The sequence below is a fragment of the Anabrus simplex genome, chromosome X (genome assembly GCF_040414725.1).
Source record: "Anabrus simplex isolate iqAnaSimp1 chromosome X, ASM4041472v1, whole genome shotgun sequence".
NCBI classification, from domain to species: domain Eukaryota; kingdom Metazoa; phylum Arthropoda; class Insecta; order Orthoptera; family Tettigoniidae; genus Anabrus; species Anabrus simplex.
The window spans coordinates 27,721,021-27,732,371 of NC_090279.1; positions in this window are offsets into that span (position 1 = coordinate 27,721,021).

The following is an 11,351-nucleotide window of genomic DNA, read 5'->3' on the forward strand; positions in this document are numbered from 1 at the left end:
TTGGAGTCAGTTCCTGTGCAGCACAACAAAGTTCTACTGCTAGTAGTTATCAGAACGAACTGAGTTCACTCATGTCTTGGGTCAGTTCTTGTGGTGCACAGCAAAGTTCTACTGCTAGTAGTTATCAGAAAGAACTGAGTTCTCTCACCTCTGGAGTCAGTTCCTGTGGTGTACAGCAAAGTTCTACTGCTAGTAGTTATCAGAAAGAACTGAGTTCTCTCACCTCTGGAGTCAGTTCCTGTGGTGTACAGCAAAGTTCTACTGCTAGTAGTTATCAGAAAGAACTGAGTTCTCTCATCTCTGGAGTCTGTTTCTGTGGTGCACAACAAAGTTCTACTGCTAGTAGTTATCAGAAAGAACTGAGTTCTCTCATCTCTGGAGTCTGTTTCTGTGGTGCACAACAAAGTTCTACTGCTAGTAGTTATCAGAAAGAACTGAGTTCTCTCACCTCTGGAGTCAGTTCCTGTGGTGTACAGCAAAGTTCTACTGCTAGTAGTTATCAGAAAGAACTGAGTTCTCTCACCTCTGGAGTCAGTTCCTGTGGTGTACAGCAAAGTTCTACTGCTAGTAGTTATCAGAAAGAACTGAGTTCTCTCATCTCTGGAGTCTGTTTCTGTGGTGCACAACAAAGTTCTACTGCTAGTAGTTATCAGAAAGAACTGAGTTCTCTCATCTCTGGAGTCTGTTTCTGTGGTACACAACAAAGTTCTACTGCTAGTAGTTATCAGAAAGAACTGAGTTCTCTCACCTCTGGAGTCCGTTCTTGCGGTGAACAGCAACTTTCTCCTGGCGTAAGTCAAGCTGAGCGATTGGCACTGACTGAGTCGGTCATCTGGAAAAGGGGACACGTCCAAAATATTGCATATAACAGGAGAGATACAAAATGGAATTAACAAACGAAATTTTCGAATTTGCATATAACTAGTAAAAGGCCATTTATTCCTATCATACGGATTTCAGATCCCATCCCTGAAGGTAAAAAGAAATCAAATTTTGTTTTCGGGATGCGTACAGTTTTCCAAGTGAACTGACTTTTCTTAGAAAATATAAACGAAATTTTCATCCCTGTCCTTTAGTTTTGATTTTAATTTGAGTTTCCGTCACAACGTCCCTTTCAATCAATCTATAACATTTAGAAATAAGAGAATTATGAAGTGATCCCAAACAACGCACATATTATAGTTTTAACAAAAAAAATCAGCAAACATATTCATTCCGTCTTATAGGACATTACATTTTTCAATACGGTTCATGTTCTCTCATCGAGAACTGACCTTGTAACCATTGTAATGAACATACTGTAGTCTGTGGGCGTAGGTTAAGAATATAAAACACGAACTGCAAGTAGCTTCTCTTTAAGGGGATCAGAATTCTTCTTCATGCAGAGCTTCCTGCTCAGTAATTGGACAGTTGGTGACAGTGTCATGGTAGACTTAGTATACCGTATACTGAGAGAACGAATGGAGAATAACGTAAAATAATTGAAGTATTATAAGAAAATTAAGTATCACACTTGACAACTGTTTTTACAGCACCAAGTATGTCGTACTTTTCGTAAGAATGCAAGTGTATTTTGCACAAATACATCTTCTGACAGGGCACACATACATTCAGTGAATTCATCTATATCAGGAAGTGTATTTTCAGCTTCCGCAGTGGACTTCAGCTTCGAAGACTGTGTCAATCAGCGGTAAAGGACTAACAGATCCTTGTACTTTTGCTTGGAAATCGGAAGTGCAGTGTTGTAAACATATTCGGCTGTAGTTTCTTCGATACAAGCAGGTTTGTGTCATCATTCAGTGTGTATTCTGATTTCAGTCGAACTGAAGGATTCACCTGATGAAGAGAAATTTCACTTTTGATCTCTTGTTCTTCTTAAACCTTGGCTAGCTTCAATTTCATTTGTAGAGTTACACACTTGTGACATGTTTGAAAGATATTCCCTAGAATATAGAGTGCGACCGACACGGAGTACATAGTGAGATTCAAACGAACGAACCTCAGCCACACATCGCATCACGAGGTGACTTTAACATAGAAAACATTTCTCAGCTGACAATGTAGGGTCCCAATACTGCGAAAACCATAAAAGTGGGGAATTTCCTCAATTGTGCCGAGAGTTGAGGGGCTAACGTGTTATGTTGTGAGCACTGGAGAACTCTATCAAACTAAAAAAGCAAATTTCGAAAATCACTTCGAGCCTAAAACCGCTTCGTCATTATTCGTTTTCCTCCTTGTTCAAATCCTAGCTGAAATGTTCTTTCTGTAATGCGTTCCTTGGTTCAGCACTCTCATGGATCTTTGATTTTTTGAAAAATGGATCACGTCTAACGCAGGTTTCTCTATACCGGGGCATCGATCCTGTACTACGCACTAACAAAGTGGTGGAGCATGGCTGTGCAGGTGGACAACGCCACCGCTGATGACCTGGTCAACTTGCCGCCCGGTTTCCAGTTTCAGAACCCCACCAGGCTACCCGCGGTCAGTCGCGGCGCTCGCGGGGCCCGTGGGGCGCCATCCGGAGGAACAACATAGTGACGACATCTGGGAATTGCCTGCCGCCCAGCACGCCGTGCATCAGCCATCACCAGTTGTGTCGTGGACTTGTGGAGTGATTCTGTGTATTGTTTTGTTCATTACAGCCTATGCAGCCTTGATCTTATTCTTTTGTTAATGGTATTCTCATGCAAGATTTGTTTGTACTAGGTCTTCGGACCGCCCTCCTGTATTCTTTCATGTTAATAAAGCACTTGAGGGTTCCAGCTTGACGCCACAATCGACGTGCCGACTAAGCGAGTTTGGGGAGTACCCTCTGGTCGGACGCCCGATTGTAGGTCTCCAGCGGAGCCTCTCGCCACCGTCGCTCCGACGCCCGCGGCTGCGCCGAATGCTGCCCGGCGGTGGAAAGGTGACGCCCCATCCGACCGAACCGACAGCCGACTGACGTCCCTCCCGGGGAGAGCCTCCTTATATAGAATTGAGGCTCGCGTGTACTGAGGACAGCACTTCCCGGGAGGGAGCGTCAGCAGGATTATCGGCCGACGCGATGGGCCGCCACGAGAGGCGAACGTCTCTCTGTGCTGCTTTATTGAGAACTTGTACATACAAATCAAGAAGAAATACATTAGAATGGAGGGCAGGTCCGCGGCCCGACTACAAAGTGTATCGGGCCACGGAACTGTCCGTATACACAAGAACAAGTGGGCAAAGTCCTGTACGAAGTGATGCACTGCCACGACCGCGGCCACATTGATCCGATGAGGCTGGTGGAATGCCTGTGCCCAGGCCTGGTTCACTGCAGGGCAGACTGCTGCAACGCTTTGTGAGGTGGCGTCGCTCTAGAGAGCCACCGGACACCTGGCGGGGCGTCGACAGGAACTGAGGGGTGAAGAGTCCTCGTACCCAGAAGATCTCGCCTGAAAGGATGTATTTAGCAGGGAATACCGGCCACCCCATGACCCAGCAGAGCCAAGAAAAGTAGCCGGCAGCCTGTTGGAGTTGATGTGCGGACAGGTCGTGCAGCTCGCGCACAATGGAGAGGGCGCGCTGCTGGGTGACATGATGCATGGTCACCTCTTGGCTGGGGATGTCGATGGTGACGCCAGGATACGTCAGTATGGGAGTCGGGTGCAGCTCCGACTTGGAATAGTTGAGGGTGATGCCGAGAATGTGGGTAAGATAGACATCGATCTCGCGCATGAGAGCGTCCGTGAGATCGGGGCTATGGATGAGCCAGGGATCATCTGAACACCGAACTCAAGGGACTGCAACGGCCCAGCGTTGGCCAGGCTATGTCCCATCGGCAGGCGGGTCCAGCGGTAGAGTATACCGTAGGGGTTTCGGTATCCATGTTGGGCCATATGGACGAAGACTAAAGTGAAACTCTGTATAGACTCACATTAGCGCTCGTAGTGGTGCTTAAGCGACACAATGCATTGGCTCACACTAGCGCACGTACTGGTAGACAAAGGCAAACTGCTAAACTAATCGACCGGGTAACGATGATTAAACAAATGGTTGCAGTTTTTAGGAATCAATATAGAATATATTCTCATAGTTTATTATATTTTATTTACTTAACAGTCGTAGCTCATATCGCTAGGATATTTTCAGCATTGAGTTGCTTGCCAGAGGCCTAGAACTGTGGATTTTCCTCCCTTTTCTTCTTGCGTTATGCCATATGTGGAAGCATTTTTGTTCATTACTGCCGATGTGTTTATAAAACACCCTCCGCACACTTTTACTCATACCCCATCTGTTTTATGAAATGAAACATATGACACAATTCCAAATGTCCCCTCATCAGGATCTCCTGTTCTGTATCAATATGTGGTGTTCTCTCGTGCGCACTTTTACTCATACTACATCTGTCTTAAGATATGAAACACATGACACAATTCTAAATGTCCCCTCATCAGGATCTCCTGTTCTGTATCAACATGTGGTGTTCTCCCCTGCGCACTTTTGCTCATACTACATCTGTCTTAAGATATGAAACACATGACACAATTGTAAATGTCCCCTCATCAGGATCACCTGTTCTGTATCAACATGTGGTGTTCTCCCCTGCGCACTTTTACTCATACTACATCTGTCTTAAGATATGAAACACGTGACACAATTCTAAATATCTCCTTATCAGTATCAACATGTGGTGTTCTCTTACCTCTGCTGCCAAGAGACCAATATTCTTTCGATAATCTTTCTCGTACGTCTTCACGAAGTCTCTCTTTACACTTTGATCGATAGTCGCTAAGTGGTTCCATTACTCTGGCTCTAAAGTGGTATAAGATTTTCCCTTTCCGCTGTTTTCAGCCTGCGCACAGCATTCTTTTCGCGAAAAACCTGATGGAAAACATTAACATCTTCTCCACTTGAGCTTTCAACTTACACAGGCAGAGAATCTGGATCGTTTCCCTGTTGTCATTCACTTCTTCACTTTCATCTCTGGCCATTGGCTGCAACACTCAAATGACCATTGTTGTACTCCTGAGTACGTAAGCCCGTACACTAAGGGTGCAACCTTACTCTTTCTCCCCTGTAATGTAAAGATAGTGATTTATAGTTACTTTTCTAACTGTTGGGTTTCTATTCAGTGTCGCTCACCATACAGTTTAGGGACCCCACTTTCCGATACGACGTCTGCCACGTTGGCACTCTACAGTCAGGATTTATCTCGTGAATTGCCTGAATTATGTATTGCCACTGCAGTCACTAGTCTTACATTTGCGGGTTTAATTGTAAATCTGTTTGGCTAATGCCAGGTGGCATTTGATAACGTAGCTTGTGTGAACGCAGCATTTTATTAATTTGGTTTTATTTCGTCCAATACTTACGTACAGAAATCAGTTAGGATGTCTAACGAGCACGAAATGTCATCAAGGACTCCCACGAAATTAAAGCAACGCTACCTCGTTCACAGAACACTTCAGACCGTGCTACGGGGAATTGAAAAAGGAAGGCGATGAGTTGTCACTCTTAGTGATATGGACTTTATGGCAAGAGTTTTACAATTAATTAGGGCAAGTGTTAATTTTATCTTTATTCCTGTGATAAGTTTCTGACAATGAGAATCAGTTGAACTGGAAAAATTCTTCGTTATAAACCTATCCTAACCAAACCTAAGCTAAACATCTCTTGTCTCGAATTTTAATGCGGTTTGCAGACCTAGCCTTTGTGTATTCTTATTGACTTACGGGATATGTGTATGTAATATACTAGCTCATGTGTATTATTACAGCGTGGTTTAATTTAGATTTCTATTCTGTTTACTGGGTAACATCTGTCGCCTGGGCGACTGTCCTAAATGCTTCCAGTAATGCTGGGTGGTTTGCACACCATTTCTAGTGGTGAAATCCTCCACTCTCTAGTAAATTAATAGTTTGAGACTGCAACTGAAGAGCATCCACTATATTTTCACAGCCGCTTACTTGGTCATCAGCATAAAAATCTCTGCGAACAACTTGTGCGTTTCTGGGAAAACCTTCATTCTTTATCTTCAGCAAGTTGCTTCTGTGATCTGGTAGCTAGGAAGGCTGCTGCTGCTGTACCATATGCTACAGTTGTCAGTCCATAATGACCGGGTGAGTTCCTAGGAGATTCACTCCAGATAATACGCTGAGCGTTCCTATCATCTGCATGAACCATGACTTGCTGATACATTTCAGCAATATCTGCAGTGAAGGCAAAGATATGAATTCTAAATCTTAGAAGAATGGAGTAATGATCATCTTGTATTGTCGTTCCAGCCATTAATATATCATTAAATGAAATATTGTTAGAAGTTTTAGCAGGTAAATCAAATACAACCCTCGTTTTTGTAGTTGAGCTACTAAGATTAAAAACTGGATGATGTAGTAGATAATAGTTTCCACCTTCATTCCCTGACCTTAGCCATATACCACATGGCCTCATACTAGTGAAGAAGGTTACAGAACTCGTGCTTAAGTGAAGGCTGCCTACTGAAATGCAGTTCTAGTTGTGCTAGTCGTGACATGGCATGACTGAAGGAGTTTCCCAGAATCTCAGGTTTGTGCTTGAGGGGTAACTAAACTATAAATCTACCTGTAGCTTCCCTAGTGGTACTGTAAAGTGCCTTTCTGTTGCTCTCTCTTCTCTTGTCATGACTGGGGACGTAATCTCTTCTATTTCCCAGGACTGCTGTAGCTGCGTGTCTAACCTGTCCTCTGACTTCGAGAAACATGTGATTAATGTAAGACATTATTCTCTTCCCCTGATGGTAGTGTCCCGCAGTAATCCATCCTAGTTCAGTGTCTTGAGGAATAGGATAATCTCGTGATCGAGTTCTGTGACCAAGTTCAATAATGAAACAACTGTTCTGTACTCATTAACAAATCAATGTCACTTGGCGGGAAGAACTTGAGGTCAGTGAGCTTCAAGTCAGTGAGCAAGTTCCAATGTTCATGCTGAATGTAGAGCTAACACTCTACCCCGCCAAGTGCCAAAGTTATGAACAGTGGAAGCCTTTACCTTTCTCCATTCCAATGGCCCCCATTGCTTGTACGGAGACGACTTTGCTTTTTCCTTTTTAAATACAAATACTCATGTTTATTATGTTTGTTTATTCACACTCCCTGCTCTGTAGGTAATTCAGTGTCCATGGAATGGCTCTTGATGTTGTAAATTAACGTTCATTTATTTTGTATTGCATACTTTTGTTGTTATTATTATTATTAATATTCCATACGATATCTCTTAAAATGTAAATAAACTAATATTTAATAAAGTAAATTATGCTTATCTCTTTGGATTCATTTATTTTATTGCATATTGTTATCGCTATGGCAACATGACTTCTTTATGATGTAGACACAGTATAAAAGTATTTCTTCCCAAATAGATTTGTTATACACCCCGTGTGGGTGAAGGACGAAGATGAAGAATACACCCACGACGTACTCTGTCTGTTATAGGAGGCGACTATAAGGGGCGACACAGGGATGATAGTGTTAGAACCATGAAAATAATTGTGATTAGTACCATCATGCGGGGAACTCCATGGGTCACCTTTACTTGCGAGTGGTACCACTATGTTAGGTACACAGTAGGTTTGTGATTAGTAGCAACATAAGGTGAGTCTGTATGGGTTTTCCAGTACCCGTGATTGGTACCATTGTGCGAAACACCACAGGTCTGGGCGTTGTCTGCGATTAGCACCACTATATCAGCGACACCGTGGGTCTGCGTTGCCTGTGATTAGTGCCCACTATATGAAGAACACAAAGGGAATACTGGAACCTGTGATTAGTGCGCCTAGGTGAGGAACACTATGGGTTTGCGTTGCCTATAAGTAGCGTCATAATGTGAGAAACACCATTGTTCTCCGTTACATGTGCGAAGTAAAATACTTTTGAGTCATACCATAATGTATGGAACACTATGAGTCTACACTATTTTTTATTAGTACAGCAACATGACAAATACTATGATTTTACTTTACTAGCGATACGTGTCATTATGACGGGCCATTGACCAGCATTTTGGACCCCTTTAGAAAACAAGCATCCTTGATTCAGGATTATGCTTTAGAAGTAGTCCCTTGGTCAGTAATACTATCGTATATGATAGTTTCTGGGTCGGAACCACCGATTGTTTTAAATTCATATCCACCCATTTATCCTTCATCATCACGTTTTTATTCTGCTCTGTGGACGATTTTGAATTTTAAATTGTCATTCTATTTCATCTCATTTCACACTATTCGGGACTGATGACCTAGATGTTAGGTCCCTTCAAGCAAAAAAGCACCACCATCATCACTCGGTTAATTATACCTGCACCAATTAGACTACAGACTAGGGAAATGCCTTTTATTGCAGTACATAACGTTCTTACTTATTTGTATAATTAAAGATCTGAAGATCCATATACGGTTATAACTGGTATAAATCGAAACTGTGTAATTTGGGAGAGAGAAATCCCATGTGGTATTGCGCGTCACAAGAAACTGAGTGAATTGGCTGTGCAGTTCGATTACACTGCTGTGAGCTTGCTTTCAGGAGGTGGTGGATTCCAACCCCTCAGTCGGTAGATCTGAAGTTATATTTGTTTTTTCCTTGGTTCCCTCGTTTTCACTTTAGGCTAATTCTGTGGCTGTACCTTTATTAAGGCAAAGACCGCTTCCTTTCATTTTAGTATTAGATCTCTTTCCTATCCCATTCTTGCCTTACAACATGTCCTCTATCAGTGTGACTTAGGCCAATATATTTTAAAAAAATCTTTTAATTTTGTTTGACTCATTAGTGCCCCTGGAGAATTCCTGGGCTTCCCTAATGTGGTAAGCTCGAGATACACCAAATTGTAAGTTCAAAACATGTTTAAAATGAACCTCCTTTCCCCTAATGCTTATTAAAGACAGACGAAGAATAAAACAACATCAAAGCCAAAGGAAGGATGTATAGGTCCTCCGTGGTAAGTCCTTGAACTTATGGAAATTGCAATAAAATATACAATCTAGATCTCTCTCGCTCCCCCCTCCCGTTGACAATACGGTTATACTAATGCCTAAATCAAAATAAAGGCAGGAAATATTTACATTTAATTTAAGCTGATGAAGAAGGGAACGTATGACTAGCTCGGGTTGGCGGGTTCGAGTCTGGTAGTATTTGAGGGTGTTCAAATACGCCAGTCTCATGTCTGCATACATACCGGTACGTAAAAGAATTCTTGTGGGATGAAATTCTGGCTCCTCGTCCTTTATAAAAACCATAGCTTTAGTTAGCAGAAATATTAACATTATTATTCTCAATTCAGAAATGAGCTTGAAAGCTGACCTTATTTCCGTTCACATAGCTTAGCACATTAGTTCTCCTCTATGTTTCCTGGATAAGCTTGAAGACATAACCAGCCTGTAAACTGAAAATATGACGAATAATGAAAAATGGAGTATTTATTTTCCATATTTTTGAGTTTAGTACATATGTTCTATATTCTTCGTCATTAAAATCAATATAGTCCATATTTCGGTTAAAAAGTATTAAATCATAATAAATTAGCACTCATCTCAATAATGAAGAAATAAATTAAAAATCAATATTCGAAAAATTAATATTTTAAGTGGTGTGCAGGTCATTATCACGCCTGCCCAGGTCTGGGCTGATAAAATAAGCTGATAAGCGGTGCGAAGAAAGAGAGAGGTCTGGATCACACTTACAGCACTGATAAGCTGCATTACATAACATCGACTGTGTCTGTGCCATCATTTTGTAACTAGGACCGGGCGAGTTGACCGTGCGCGTAGAGGCGCGCGGTTGTGAACTTGCACCCGGGAGATAGTAGGTTCGAATCCCACTATCGGCAGCCCTGAAAATGATTATCCGTGGTTTCCCATTTTCACACCAGGAAAATGCTGGGGCTGTACCTTAATTAAGGCCGCTTCCTTCCAACTCCTAGGCCTTTCCTATCCCATCGTCGCCATAAGACCTATCTGTGTCGGTGCGACGTAAAGCACCTAGCAAAAAATAATCGTAACTAGGAAAATCTCATTCATCGACGATGTGCTAGTTGTTTCCGAATTAGTTCGTAATTCGGGCATTCCCTTTGATTGCTTCATAACTCCATCTAGTTCACTACCAGTCTTCACAGTTTGAATTAGCAATGAGACGGCTCATAGTGTTCTAGTACGTTCAGTGTGTGCAGTTGTATATTGATATTCATTGAAGAAATTAACATTGTTACAATGTGCCTAAAGTAGCTCAGTCAACCAGTTTAAAATTAAAAAGTTACGTATCAGAATTTAAAGAAGATGGTTTATCAACTGACAGTGAGATAATATTTTGTAATTTGTGTCATTGTGCAGTGACATCTACTCAAATGTTCCTAGTGCAACAGCACGTTTCAACCAAAAAACACCAGGCTAACAAACAAGGATATTCCAAGCAGAGACAGTTGTTTCTGACACAACCAGCAACTTCCAGTGTAACGTTCGAGTTCAACACCGATCTCTGCCGTGCTCTCATCTCTGCTGACATACCTCTCTTATAATCAGCGCTTCAGGGAATTCCTCAAGAAATATACCAAACGATCCATCCCGGATGAGTCAACGTTCAGAAAAACGTACTGTTCAGCCATATACGATGGAACTGTTCGGAAGATAAGGCAAGAGATTAAAGACGGTCCAATTTCGGTTTCCATTGATGAAACAACAGACAAAGAAGGCAGGCTAATTGGCAACGTAATCATTGGCTTGTTAAGCGAAGATTATTGTAAACGGATTCTCTTACACTGTGATGTTCTAGAAAAGTGCGATAACAAAACTATAGCAAAACTGTTCAGTGAGGCTATGAGTAACCTCTGGCCACAGGGCGTTAAGTATAATAAAGTGTTACTTTTTATTAGCGATTCTGCACCTTATATGATGAACGCCGGAGAAGCATTATGTGCTGTATATCCAAGGATGACTCATTTAATATGTGTAGCACATGCCTTTCATCGTGTGGCTGAAGTGGTAAAAGGCAGTTACCCCAAGGTAAAATTATTGATTTCCTCAGTAAAAACAGTTTTTCTCAAAGCCCACAGAAGAGTTCATCTTTTGAAAGAAATGTACCCAGAGATTCCAGTGCCGCCTAAGCCGATTCTAACTAGGTGGGGTACGTGGCTGCAAGCGATTGAATATTATGTTGAATATATATAGGCTGTATTAAGAACGTTCCGCATACCATGGACTCTGAAGATGCAGCCTCAATTGAAGCCGCGAAAACAGTTGTTTGCGACATGTATGTGAAAAATGACTTATGTTACATTCAGCATAATTTTTTATGCATCAAAATAACACTGAAAAGGCTCCAAAACTCGCACTTCCCACTTTCTGAAAGTTGTGAAATTGTGAATAA